The sequence below is a fragment of the Ceratotherium simum genome, chromosome 21, assembly GCF_057802395.1.
Source record: "Ceratotherium simum simum isolate JZ-2026a chromosome 21, ASM5780239v1, whole genome shotgun sequence".
In the NCBI taxonomy this organism is placed as follows: Eukaryota; Metazoa; Chordata; class Mammalia; order Perissodactyla; family Rhinocerotidae; genus Ceratotherium; species Ceratotherium simum.
The window spans coordinates 11479237-11490786 of NC_141920.1; positions in this window are offsets into that span (position 1 = coordinate 11479237).

Below are 11550 nucleotides of genomic sequence, written 5' to 3' on the forward strand. Positions count from 1 at the left end.
AAAGAGAAAACTCTGTGTACAAAAACAGCAAAATGCTGATGGTGGCTGTTTCCAAGTGGTAGTAATACAGTGATTTTAATTTTCTTCTTCTGTAGTCTATAAATACCTGCAGTGAACATATATTACTTTTGGAATCAGAAAAACAAATTTTTTATTTAAAAAAGTTATTCTGAACCGTGAAATACTGGTGGCATTTTTCTAAAAGAAAGCATCCTCTATTGACATTATCCTTCTGGAAGTATTATAGGATTAGAATTAGTGAGGAAGCTGTTTACTAAATAACTTTGTACCAAGAAAGGGGGTTTAGGGGCCGGCCCAGTGGCATGGTGGTTAAGTTTGCATGCTCTGCTTCGGCAGCCCAGGGTTCACAGGTTCGGATCCCGGGTGTGGACCTATGCACCGCTTATCAAGCCATGCTGTGGCGGCGTCCCACATATAAAGTAGAGGAAGATGGGCACAGATGTTAGCTCAAGGCTAATCTTCCTCACAAAAAAAAAGGGGAGGGTTTAATATAAACCAACAATAACCAGTTAGAGAATATAGTGGTAAAAATGACTCCTTCATAGGAGAACAAAGAAAGATACCTAGGAATATACTTAACAGAAAATCTGCAGGAGCCTGAAGAAGAAATCTACAAAAGAATACAAAAGAAGAAACAAATGAGTGGAGAGATAGCATATACACCGAAGAGAAGAATCCACATTATAGGGCTGTCCTCCCAAATAATCTACACATTTAACAAAGTCTCATTCTAAAGATTTTATTTATTTTATTTTTTCCCCCCAAAGCCCCAGTAGATAGTTGTATGTCATAGCTGCACATCCTTCTAGTTGCTGTATGTGGGACTCGGCCTCAGGATGGACGGAGAAGTGGTGCCTCGATGCACACCCGGGATCCGAACCCGGGCCACCAGCATCGCAGCGCGTGCACTTAACCACCAAGCCACAGGGCCGGCCCGACAAAGTCTCATTCTAGACCTGCAGTGGGATTTTTCTTTTGAAACTTAACAAAAAGAGCCCATAGTTCATCTGCAAGAATAAACATACAGGATTTTATTGATTCTAAGACAGGCTTTTCTTTCACATTTTAACATTTTTTAGATCAAGATGCATCTTAGATTCGGTGAACTAAGGTGTCAGGATTGGCCAACAAACTTTTGAATAAGAGTAATTGAAACGACAAAATCATAATAATTCCCCCCTTCAGTCCATGGCAGATCAAGAGGCTGCTTAAATTTGAAATTGGAAAACTTGGATACAAAGGACAATTTCTTAGGAAAATATCATTTGGAAAAAGAGAATCTAGACACGCTGATTCCCCTGGGAGAAATAGGGAAAGTTGTCAAAGATCTGAGCCCCAGAGCACCAGGTACAAAGGGTTTCACAAGGGAATCCTACAAAATCTTTAAAGAATAGTTAATTCCAACATTATTTAAAGGGTTCAAGAGCGTGTAAAAAGAAAAACTTCCAAATTATCTTCAAAAGTAGGCATAACACTGATGCCAAAGCTTGATAAAAGTTATATAAAAAAAGATAACTAAGAATGTCTCATATGAATATTTATGAAAAAATCGTATATCAGGAAACAGAATCTAGTGGCACATTAAAAAATAATAATATATCATAACCAAATGAGGTTTATTCTAGGAAGATTAGTTCAATGTTAGAAAATCTTTTAAGATAATTAATCATAATAGATCCAAAGAGAAAAATCATATGATTTTTTTTTTTATAATTTTATTTATTAATTTTCCCCCCAAAGCCCCAGTAGGTAGCTGTAGGTCATAGCTGCACATCCTTCTAGTTGCTGTATGTGGGATGCGGCCTCACAATGGCCGGAGAAGCGGTGCGTCGGTGCGCGCCCGGGATCCGAACCCGGGCCGCCAGCAGCGGAGCATGAGCACTTAACCGCTAAGCCACGGGGCCGGCCCAATAAAAGTATTTTAAATTTAAGTAAAAACTTCTCAAAAATTGTCAATTCATGGTCAAGCTTGTTTCGTCTAAACCCCACCTCGCTTTCTCTCATATCTGGAAGTAAATGGTTTTTATATATACAAACAATAACCTGAGAGAAGATAAAATGGAAGACACAAAGTGTCAGATAAAATACTCAGGAATAAGCCTCACAAGAGAGGAGGGAGACTTCCACGAGGAAGATTTAAACAGTCCCGAGGACGGCAGTCTGTACAAATGAAAATGTGTATCGTGTCTTGGATTCGCCAACCAGGATCATGAAGATGCCAGTCTCCCTAAACCGACAGATAGATTCCAAGTGACCCCAGTGAAAATGTCAACTGTTGTTTGTTTCTGCTTTTAACTAGACAAAGTGATTCTAACATTCATATGAAAATTTAATGAGCAAAAATAGGAAAACCTTGAAAAAAGAAAAACAATGAGGAGGATGCTGGAGACAGAATAATGGTTCCCCAAAGACGTCAATGTCCTAATCCCCGAACCTGTGCGTATGTTCTGTTACATGACGAGAGGGAACGAAGGCTGCCGATGGAATTCAGGCGGCTAATCGGTTGACGTTGATATGGGGAGATGATCCTGGATTATCGGGTAGGGCCCAGTGCAACCACAAGTGTCTTAAAAGAGGGAGAGGGAGGCAGGGGACTCAGTGTCAGCGAGATGCAGCGTGAGAGAGACTCAACCCGCCGTTGCTGGCTTTGAAGATGGGGAAGGGGCCATGAGCCAAGGAATGTGTGGTCTCTAGAAGCTGGAAAAACCAGGCAAGAAAACGGATTCTCCCCTAGAGTCTCCAGAAAGGAACACAGCCCTGCCGACCACCTCGATTTTAGCCCGCTGAGAACCATTTCGGAATTCTGACCTCAGAACTGTAAGATAATAAATCTGTGTTGTTTTAAGCCACTAAGTTTGTGGTAATTTGTTACAGAAACAATAGAAAAATAATGCAAGAGTCTAGGCCTACCAAGTATTAAAACTTGCTATAAGTCCTCAATAATTAACAGTATGGAAATGACTGAAGAGACAAACAGATAAAAAGAGGAGAATACAAAGTCCAGATATAGATTCAAAGATTCGGGCCTTCAGTATATGACAAATGTGGCGTACGTCAGCCGGGGAAAAGCTAGCGTCTTGCTTACGCAGGCCTGGGACAATTGGATAGACACTTTAAACAAAGCCATTAGAGTCACATCTCACACCTACCTCAGGCTATTCTGCAAATAGATCAAAGATGAAAATGTAAAAAAAAATGAAGGCACAAATATACTAGAAGTAAAGAATGAATAACTATTTTACAACCTCAGAGAGTGAAAGCATCCCTTGTTATGACACAAAATTCAGAAGCCATAAAAGAAAATTTCCACTTTAGAAAAATCAAAAGTTTCTGTGTGGCAAAAACTACTATAAGCATATTCTAAAATAATAGAAGGGTGATAGAAATGTTCTATATCTCGATTGTGGTGGTGCTTACATGGATGCATATTTGTCAAAATTCATTGAACTGTACATTCAAAGTACATTTTATTGACATAAATTATACCTCAGTAAAGTTGATTTTGTGTGTGTGAGGAAGATCAGCCCTGGGCTAACATCCGATGCCAATCCTCCTCTTTTTTTTTTTTTTTTGCTGAGGAAGACTGGCCCTGGGCTAACATCCGTGCCCATCTTCCTCCACTTTATATGGGATGCCACCACAGCATGGCTTGACAAGCAGTGCATCAGTGTGTGCCTGGGATCTGAATCTGTGAACCCCAGGCCACCAAAGCAGAGCACGAGCACTTAACTGCTGTGCCACCAGGCCAGCCCCAAAGTTGATTGTTAAGAAAAGTAATATGACAAGCTGGGAAAAAATATTTGCCAACACATATTGTAGTCAAAGAGTAACCTGCTTCATATTGAAAGGGCTTCTGGAAATTGATAAGAAAACAACAAACGAGCAAAGTATATGAAAAGAGAGTTGGAAGAAAAGTTAATTCAGGTACTTCAATGTTCAGTTGCACTCATAATAAGATATGTTCTTCAACCATGAGATTGGTGTAAATCCACAGGATTGCCAAGACTACAGGGGAACAGGGCCCCCACCCTGTGTGGACCGGAGTATAAATTTGTCAGGGAGACGGACAAGCAGTATCTATCAAAATTACAGATGCATATGCTTTTCGTCTCAGTAATTCCCCTTTTTAGGAATTTATCTTATGAATATATTTCCACATGTGCAAAGTGACTTAGGAATATAATTATTGATCACCACATAGCTGCAATGGGAAAAGAATTGATACAAATGAAAGGTCTGTCAGTAGGGGATGGTTTAACCTATTAAATTGGTTGTGTATTTTGGAGCTGAGAAAGTGAATGGAGATTAAATGCAATGTGATATCCTGGATTAGATTCTGGAACAGAAAGAGTCATTAGTGCAAAACTGGTGAAATCTAGATAAAGTCTAAAGTTTAGTCAATAGTAATGTACTGTTATGAGTGTTTGTGTCCCCTCAAAATTTGTACATTGAAGCCCTAACCGCTAGTGTGGCTGTATTTGGAGCTGGGCCTCTAAGGAAGTAAGGAATGTTAAATGAGGTCGTAAGGGTGGGGCCCCGACCCCATGTGATTAGTGTTGTTAGTGGCCTTGTAAGAAGAGATCCCAGAGAGCTCTCTCTCCCCCTCCCTCCCTCTCTCCCTTGCACAGAGGGGAGGCCATGAGAGGGCACAGCGCCGACTACAAGCCAGGAAGAGAGGCCTCACCAGAAACCGACTGTGGCAGCACCTTGATCTTGGACTCTCAGCCTCCAGAACTGTGAGAAAATAAAGTTCTGTTGTTTAAGCCCCCAGTCTGTGGTCTTTTGTTATGGCAGCCTGAGCCGGCTAATACACATACCAATGCTAATTTCTTAGTGTTGACAAATGTAGCGTGGTCATAGACGATGTCAACATCAGAGGAAGCTGGGCGATGCTGTGCAACCTTCCTGTAAATCGAAAATAACTTTAAAAGTTTATGTTTAAAAAAAGGAATGGAAAAAAAATGAATAGAGAAGAATTTTATCTAGTGATATGGAAAGATTACCAAGATATATTAAATGGTAAAAGCAAAGGGTAGAACAATGCTGCTATTTTTGTATAATAAGAAGAGGGGAAATAATATATTTTCATACTGTCTTATTTACATTTAAAAAAATCTATGGAGAGATAAGCAAGCAACTAATCATAAATGTACCTGCTGTTGAGAACAAAAAAAGGAGAAAATGTGTTCACTGTGTACTTTTAAAAACTTTTTTTGTTGTTTGAGCCACGTGAATTTATTTACCATTTGAATAACTAGTTTTGTAAAAAATAAAGACCAATTGGGGAGGAAGGAGAGGATTTGCTCTATAGATACTAACATGTATTTTAAAGCTTCAATAATAAAGAAGATCTGAAATGGGTCCAAAGTAGACAAACAGAGCAACAAATCAGAATATTTTGGCCAAATCAAACCCGAGAACATCTACTAAATTAGTAAATGATACAGGTGAAATTTCAATTCAATGAGAAAGTAGCATCTTATTCAAAACATAATGTTAGAACAGTTAGCGGAGCATTTAAAAAAATATCAGACCTCTTGCTTTCACCTGACAGCCAAGTAATTTTCAGATGGATTAAAAATTTAAATGTAAAAAAAAATCATAAACGTATAGTACTAGGATAAAATATGGGTAAATATTTATATAATTTTGAGAGGGAAACTATTAAAGAATAAAGAATTTTACTATAGAAATTAAAAAATTCCTACACAATAAATACAGAAGCCAATGATAAACACAGTAAGAAGCAAATGACTAATTAGGAAAAACTGATAGCCAAAAGGCTGGCTTTCTTAATATATAAAACATTTCCAAATATGAAGAAAAGACTGATACCTCAATTTTTTATTTTTTTTGTGAGGAAGATCAGCCCTGAGCTAACATCCATGCTAATCCTCCTCTTTTTGCTGAGGAAGACTGGCTCTGAGCTAACATCTATTGCCAGTCCTCCTCCTTTTTCTCCCCAAAGCCCCAGTAGATAGTTGTGTGTCATAATTGCACATCCTTCTAGTTGCTGTATGTGGGACGTGGCCTCAGCATGGCCGGACAAGTGGTGTGTCGGTACGTGCCCGGGATCTGAACCCGGGCTGCCAGCAGCGGAGCGTGTGTACTTAACCGCTAAGACACGGGGCCGGCCCTCAATTTTTTAAATGTTGTGCAAAGGACCCAAATAGAGAAGCTAATGAAAGAATAAATACAAATAAACAATTAAAAAAAAAAAACCTTTGAACTAATAATCAAAGATATGCAAAGTAAAATAACGAGATGATTTTTTCCCCTATTAATAGAGCATAAAAATAATAAATCTGGTATTTTGGAGGGGAAAAAGACTCACACATACCTCTGGTATGGATGTAAATTAGAACAACTTTTCTAGAAGGAAATTGGATATATTCATGAACTAACCTCCCTCCTTTTCCAAAAAACGCGTATGCTTTGACCTAATTATTCCTCTTCTAGGAATTTACCCTAAGGAAATAATTGAGCAAAGAACAAAAAGGTGTATTTACAAAGTTGTTCACCACAGCATTGTTATACTAGTGAAAAAATTGGTTTTGCAAAATGATGGTTCATCTATACAATGAAATATGATGAAGCCATTATAAATGATGCAAGGCTATATTGACAGAGCAAAGACATTCACAATATATTGTCCTCTGAAGAAAGGAAACTACAGAATAATTTTTATGTATGATATGATTCTGTTTTTGTCAAAATACATATTAGGTAATATATATTGATGTGCATATGTACCAAAAAACTTGAGTGGTTATCTCTGAATAGAGATTTTTGGGGGTGACATTTGTTTTTCATACTTTTTTTTCTAAAATTTCTCCTAAAATCATGTAATACTTCAGTGGACACACAGTTTCCTTAACTAGTCTACTTTTCAAAAGCAACAAATAGATTTTTCTCCTTCCTGGGTATGTCTCTGAAGTTCTGAGTAAACCCTAAGGGCCAGAAACGAATAGAAAAAAAACCTTGCCTGCAATTTTTACTTTTGTTGCCTGTTGATGAAGACAACATCTAGGAATGAGTACTTCAACAAGAAAAATGTAAAAACAATTAGCCTTAGGAAAAAAAGAATAAAAATAAGCACAGTGTCCATTTGCCAAGGAGACGCCGTGGTTCGATGTTCTGAGAAGCCCTAATTGAGAGCAAACCATTGGGCTGGAAATGAGCACCAACTCAGGAATAAATTATGTATGGCCACTGTTAAATATTTCATCCATCCTTAACCATTATTTGTCTTTGCATGGCTAAAAGAGGAAAGACAAAGAAAATACCCACATCATAAGCATTATCAGTCTTGTCATCTTTCCTTCATCCTAGAAGCCACCAATATTCAAACAGAAATCCTTCTAAAGAGGAAAAACTCTAACCGTGATTAAAATAAGAGGTTGACTTGGCAGGCCGAACTGGAACTTCACTGCTTGAGAAGGGATGTCAAGGTGACCTCACCTTCTGCATCAAGTTTGTCATCCTTCAAAATCTTGGGCGTTTTGCTCTACTCAACGTGCTGTTTTAAAAATAAAACATTATGAGTTCTTGGTGATGGCCAGGCAAAGGGGTTTCGTGTTCCGCCGGTATCCACGCAGAGAGTGGAGAAGGAGAGCAAGGATATCTGAGGAGCTGTCAGGATCTAACGTAGCCCATTCAGCCTCTTGCCATTTGGCCAGCTTCCCAGCTGCTCGGCCTCCCCTCCTGGCTCTGTCCCTCAGCCCTTTATTTCCTCCCTCTCGCCTGGCCCTGTCTGCTTGGCTGTTGGAGGCACATGCCAGCCCCACTGGGCACGGGCCCTGTGAACCCCAGCCAGGGTGTTCTGCGGGTGGAGGACGGGCAGCGAGGCCAGCTCACTAGAAAAACCCTCGTGTCGCCATTGAATGGCAGGGGTTTTATTGCAAAGATTTTACTGTTGCCTTTCACAGGGGACTGAAAAATTATCACGATGACATTTTTTGGTGAATTTTTGTTTGGAATCATTCTTCAAGTATTGTCTGGCATTTTGTGTGTGCGCGCGCCAGAAGTTTAATTTCACATCCAGGCAGACCAGATTTGTGTGCGGGTGTGTGTAAATGCATATACCCAATTTAAAATCAACTGATGAAAAGTTGTTTGTATGTGTGTTTTTCCATCAAGAAGCCTTTTCCACATTTTTCTGCTTTACCAGACAGGGATTCAAACAAAAGAAATCCACATTCTTTGTAAGTTACCTGGCATGGATTGCTGCTCCTGAGAGTGACTGGCTGGAGGTTCTTGCTGATTCCAGGTGACTCTAGGGTTAGTCCACCTGAAAAGCTACACTCCTCAGGACTGCTGTTTTCAGGCAGTCAACATCACTGGCATTCTTGGAAGGCCCACATTCTAAAGCCTCTCCTCCAAGCTCCCTTTACCCACGCTCCGTAGGTGTTTACCAAGTTAATGATTTAGTTTCTGAGTCACTAAGCACACACGTTTTTGCCTGAGTCACCTTGGGTACATACCTGAGACACCAGCTGAAGGCCCCTGGGAATGTTGGAGAAAACCTGATATGCAACTTACCACTTACCATACACTTAAGGCTAGCACGCGCTGGCGGGACAGGAAGCCTAGGAACAGAACTCTTACATGCCATAAGAACAGCACCAGGTTTCGTCTGAGTGTCACCTCCTCCAGGTCTTAGTCAGAAGCAATGCCATGAATGCCATTTCCTCGTCTTGCACGCATTGCTAGGAGACCGAACGGAAAGGAATGCGGTGCTGATACAATCTGTGGGCTGCTCTATTATTAAATTCTAGCCTTTCTCGTCCTTTCTTTTGGCAGATAACCCAGCACAAAATCCAGCCTGGACTTTTCAGAGGCTTATTTTCTGCACACCTGTAATGATTTGTGTGGGGAAGTACGGTATTTGGTCAGAACTGCAATTCCAATAAATCAGATGATACTGATTTCGGAAGTGGGATCCTCTGCACAGGGGGCTGGAGACGGAAGCTTACTTGTGCCAAGTGAGTTAGCACTACAGTATGTGCAAGACGAGGACACAGAGGCTTTTGATACATCGTCATAAATTGTAGAAGAAATTACAAGCCACGCTCATTAAAGTGGTTCTGCGAAGAGTAAAGGAGAGATACAGATCAGGCTGGATTTCAGGACGTCCCGGACTTTCGTGTGCATACGAAGTACCCCAGGAAGTCTTGTTAAAATGCATGATGCGGGCCCCAGCAGCAGAGTCTATGCAGTAGAACGGAGCGGGGGCCGGAGCATCTGCATTTCTGGGTGATGCTGATGCTGCTGTCTGGGGACCACACTGCGGCGTCAGATGGAGCTGGAAGACCGCCTCGGGCCAGTCACTGAGTCCTTTTGGGCTTCAGCCATCTCCCTGAGAAATGGACAGGACGGCTAACACTCTCTGAGTGCTCACGAAACCTCAGGCCCAGTCCTAAACCTCTGTACACATCACCTCCTTCAATCCTCACAGCGGCCTTTGAGGGAGTGGTTTCACAGCAGAGGAATTAGAGCCACTGAGAGTCTATGGTCCCTGAGCTTCCGAGACAGGGGTGGCAAACGGGCAGCCTGCAGGCCAGCGGGGGGCGCCGGGTCCGTTTGGTCTGTCTCACGAGTTGTTTCAAAAATCAGGATGTTTCACATGAAATTCTGGATTTCTAACATCTTCTGAAAAGCTCAAAAAACTGGCAACACTGGGCCCACACATACCCAGATGGCAACAACAAAGTGTAGTAGCCTCTGCCTCTGTGTGTGTGTGTGTGTTTGTGTGCGTGCGTGTAAAGAGGGACTCTGGTTTACCAGTCCCCTCCCACCCTGCCCACTGTGGCCCCTTGGGAAGTTAAATTTACCCATTGATCTGAGACCTATGATTCTCTCATTTCTATATTTTGAACGTAATAAAATCTGAACTTTCTGCTATTTCAGATTGAAGTTTCTATCGGATTTATATATTCCTTATATTTTAGATTTGTATCAGACTAGTTGTTAAATAAAATCAAAATAAACAATAATATCTGAAAACATAAGTCCAAATGTTGTCATTATTATGAGATTTAAACTTTTCTTTCAAATTCAGAACACTGCCACTAGACCCCAGATTTAATTTCCACCTTCCCCATTTTCCTTTGATGGGAGAATGCTCCCTGTGCTCATTTACCTTCTGTGTAGTACTTTATGCTTTTCACTCTCCTCTATAAAAATGTATCCCCAAATACTTCACAGACAAAGCTGCAAGTGACAACCACTGTGTTCCCCTCCCTCTCATGTGCTCCTTCCTCTTTCCTGTGGTGACAGCGCCCCGATTCCCCGATTGTTCATTGAGGAACCACCCCTCACCAACCCAGTCCAGATTTGGGCCAAAGAGAGTTGGCCCCGAGGCTTTGGCTGTGACCAGTGGGGAGGACAGGCTCCCTTCCGGGTGTGTTGTTAATATGACAGAAGGTACATGGGAGATACTGGAGGCCATTTTTGCCACCACAAGGGGGTAATTTGCCTGAGAAAAAAGCAAACGGAGGAAAGACAAGCAAGAAATGGAGAGATTCTGGCCTGTGCTGTAAAATAGAGTAGCCACCAGCCCCATGTGGCTATTTCAATTTAAATAAATAAATTAAAATGACATAAAATTAAAAATTCAGTTTCTCAGTTGCACCAGCCACATCTCAAATATGCAGTAGCCACGTGTGGGCTAGCGACTACCATCTGGACAGCAAATACAGGACATTCCCGTCACTGCAGAAAGTTCTACAGACAGCGCCGTTAGACGATATGTGTGCCAAACTGCTAGCCCTGATTTTTCAGCCATGTGAGCCAATAAATCTCTTTTTAGTTAAGCAGTTGGGGTTGGGTTTATTCATAATCCAAAGAATCCAAAGGCAGGAGCCTCCAATTAGCACTAAGAACACGAGCACTCGCGTGACTTAGGTTTTGTTTGGGTGTTTTCCTTCTGTTCAGCTCAGGGCCCGAGAAAATCATCACTGGGTCCGGAAATGCAGTTAAGCAGATGACACTCAAGAATACTTATGCCATGTCACAATTTTCTATTGTTTCTTCAATTAGAAAACAATTAATAGAACAAACGGATGTTGAAAACAGATGTCTTTCATAAGTACCCATTCATGTTTATCAGCTTAAGAATAATTAGAATAATGGACAACGCATAAGAATACAAGAATAGTTTTCCCCCATTAGAAAGCGTTTTTAACGTCAACAATATTGAAATAAACTGACGTGATACAGTGAAGATATAACATCATACATGTAGTATTCTTGCCAAAAATGCATAACTTGAATCTCATGATGAGGAAACAGACAAACCAAAACTGAAGAAGAGTCAACAAAGCATTTGTCTTTACTTTTCAAAAATGTCAATATTATGAAAGCCAAGAAACTCTTCCAGAGGAAAGGGGACCAGAGAGACGTGACACCAAAATATGATGCAAGATTCTGGATTGGATCCTGGGTTAGGGAAAAATTCTTCTGTAAAGAAGAATATGGGGATGATTGGTGAGATTCTAGTATGATTTGTGTATTAGATCATCTTATTGT